Genomic DNA, 3,246 nt, shown 5'->3' with positions numbered 1-3,246 from the left:
AAGGTACCTATCAGCTTGCTAACCTCAAACTCTTTAACAGAGCCTAGGTTGTCTCCAATGGAGAGTCGAGCTTCGTGTCAGATCAAACAATAGAGGATAGGGTCTCTTTATAAGCTCTAATACCATTTTCCTGCCCAAAAAATCAATCAATTGAATTTATCACATATAACGACAAATAAGGGTCTTTTTGTATTTTTCAAATACTTCTAGGGGATGGAAACATAGTTTTTTAGTATAGGAGTAAATTTAAAGTTTTGTTTGGTTTAAATATTTTTTCACAACCCGTTGAATAATTGAACAAGCAGAGCGGCTCCAACAAAAGATATGATTTTTTCTAAATTTCTAGTTTTTCAAAAGAAAAAAAATTAAAAAAATAATAGTCTAATGTGAACACCCACACAAGTTGTGCAATCCGGGCAGCGGGTAAAATATTATCTACCAAAAGTACACTCACCCAAAAATTGGGCAAAGGGTTTTCCAAAATTCGTTAACTCCGTTTCTGATTTTTCTTTCCCTTTGTTCCAAGCAACGAATTTCTCGATTTGTTTAGGGTTCCCTATTTTTCATTTGGTGGATATTTTTCTCGTTTCACTGTGTCCTATCCCTAGAATACAGATGTCTAGCAAGCAAGGTGATTGCGAACTGTGAAATTCGTCGAATCTTGTTGTATTTTACCGATTTGCGTTTGTTTTCCTTGTTTTTTTGGATGATATACGTGTTCTCTTTCGCTTTTGACCAGGAGGAAAAGCAAAGCCTTTGAAGCAACCTAAGTCGGAAAAGAAAGAATACGACGAGGTTTTGATTCTTGATTTAATAATTTTGAATCTTTAAGTTTTGTGTTGCGATTAGGGAACTGCGATGATTTTTTCATATATACAGTAGGTGTATAATTTAGTTTATATATGTCTTCTTGTGTTCTTTTTTCCTTTTTGGATAAGTGTGGAAATTTAATTGAATTGCTATAGCTTAGTGGAAATTATAATTTATTCAAAAAAATTCCTATATATTTTTCAATAAATTGAGTTTCGATTGCTGCCTGGTCCAGCCCAAACAGGGGATCGCTGTTGCAGTATGATTCGTGCAGGATATGTGTTTCCAGATTTGCATCTTTAGATAATAGCTTTGGTCATTTTACATTGGGTAACTAATTATTGCAACAGCCGCACTGCTATTTAAATGCGACTCCTTAAAGAATTAATATTACTTCCTGTAGTTTCAAACAATGATTATCGTATTTATGCATCTTTGTTTTAATCATGGTGGCAGCTATGAGTTATTCAGGTAGTAACTTCTTCCCGCAATTCCAACATTACATTAAATTGGTGTTATTCAAAATGAGATTAGTTTTATATATCTTCTAATTGCCATGTTTGGTTTCCAATGTGCTGAGAGGAGGATAAGCATTGAAACTAAATTTCATCTCGTTTTTATTGGACTGAATTTTGGATTTCAGAATGATGAAAATATGGACGAGACAAATGTGTAAATGATTCATGTATATCATAACGATAAGCTTTGTACAAAGAATTTAATTATTTCTTGAGTTCTTGTTTCCTTTCGAATAAATGAAGGAAAAAAATGGCTGTCATATTTTCCTTACTGAAATTATAAATCCAATTATGTAGTTAGAACTTAGATGTTTGCAATTCAATGAGTTGAAGATGCTGCCTCAATGCCAGGACTGCCTTGTATGTGTATCATATTATTGCTCGATTATTCGTTTTGTTGCTTTCTACTTGCTGCACACGATTGCTTGTAAAATTCTTTATTTGCCTAGATTGTTGAATTCCTTTGATATCTCCCCTAATTAACCCCCGAAAAAGTTAAGAGAAGTAAGCGAAAGAAAATAACATCGATGTGTCAATACGCTTGATTTTTTGGCACCTGCCAAAGATTTCCTTGCCTGTGTTTCTGTTTCTCTGTAGCTTTGGATGTCATGGATCATTTCATTTGCAGGTCGACAAGGCTAATATTCAAAAGAAGAAGGATGAAGAAAAGGTGAAGTTATCTTTCTCCAAGGATTTCTGCTTCATTGCATTGTTTCTTACCAATAATTGTTCGAACATTGTTCTTGCCAGGCACTCAAGGAACTCAAGGCAAAGGCTCAGCAAAAGGGATCATTTGGAGGTTCTGGTCTTAAGAAAAGTGGTAAAAAATGAGTCACATTAGAAAACCAAACGACTCAATTGACAGATTTTACCTCATTATGTTGTCATGTTATGAATTCCGGTAATGGGTTTAAACTTGTTGGCTTGTGTTTATCATTGAATGACGATTATGTGAAACCAAACCAGTCGTGAAACATTTTGATGTAAAACTTTACAAATGCAGCCATCTTGTTTGAGAAAACCTACTAAGCTGATCTTGTGCAACATGATTAAGTTCCATCTCTTGTTGGAATTTGAATTTGTATGAAGATGAATGACAATAAACTATGCCATAACTCCATGTAACGCTATGATATAAAAGAAACTGTTTAGGTTCTGATTGATTGATTTCTTGAGAAAACTACACCCCCACCCCCCTTTCATCTGTGATATCGTGATACCCTATAGGAAGAAAAATACAGTTGAGGCGCTAGATGTGGGGATCAGTAAACTTCAATCGACCCTAACCCAAGGGAATTGATTAATCGATCAAATATGGCAATTTGGTTGGATTATATTGGTGCATTCTCATTATTTTAAAAGCATTGATTAAATCAAATTAATATGGAATCAATTTAATTTGGTTCGCTTTAGCTTATTGGCTAGACATTTTCATAAAAACGTTGATTGAATTGGTTGATTTGTCCCCTTCCCATTATTTTTCTCAATGCATATGAGTTGAAAACAGCCCGAAATCAGGATATTTTGGGCGGATTAGTTTATTTTATTGCATCTTATTTTTGTATACAATTACTTCGTTCGAGTTTTGGTAATATGATTCTTACCTGACGTCATAAAAATCCCAACACGTAAATATAAAAATAGAATTTCATGAAGTTAGCATCACTTCTGATCCGAGACATTAATATAAAAATGAATTTATGGAAGAAACAGTGGTTGACTCATCATAGAAAACTCATCACAGAATCTCATTCCTGATGCAGTAAAACTTAGCAAACGATAATAAGAGATCGAAGAAGTTTGAAAATTACGAGTTGACGTCCGTTCTCTACAGCTTTTGACGACCTGGATCTCTCCTCGTTGAATTATGAACATTGCATGTTGATCGAGCAAAATTTGCACTGTGAAATTCTTAATA

General features: G+C 34.1%; 1 long non-coding RNA gene across 1 annotated transcript; it reads left to right on the top strand.

The window, feature by feature from the left end:
- The first annotated feature begins 421 nt into the window (after positions 1 to 421).
- LOC140822976 (uncharacterized) lies at positions 422 to 2,402 on the top strand. Its single transcript, XR_012116083.1, has 4 exons — positions 422 to 631; positions 740 to 795; positions 1,957 to 1,998; positions 2,079 to 2,402. It is a non-coding gene; the product is annotated as an uncharacterized lncRNA (long non-coding RNA).
- The last annotated feature ends 844 nt before the right edge of the window (positions 2,403 to 3,246 follow it).

This window comes from Primulina eburnea, chromosome 2 (genome assembly GCF_022965805.1).
Source record: "Primulina eburnea isolate SZY01 chromosome 2, ASM2296580v1, whole genome shotgun sequence".
Classification (NCBI taxonomy): Eukaryota; Viridiplantae; Streptophyta; class Magnoliopsida; order Lamiales; family Gesneriaceae; genus Primulina; species Primulina eburnea.
This window is presented reverse-complemented; position numbering and strand designations above follow the sequence as displayed.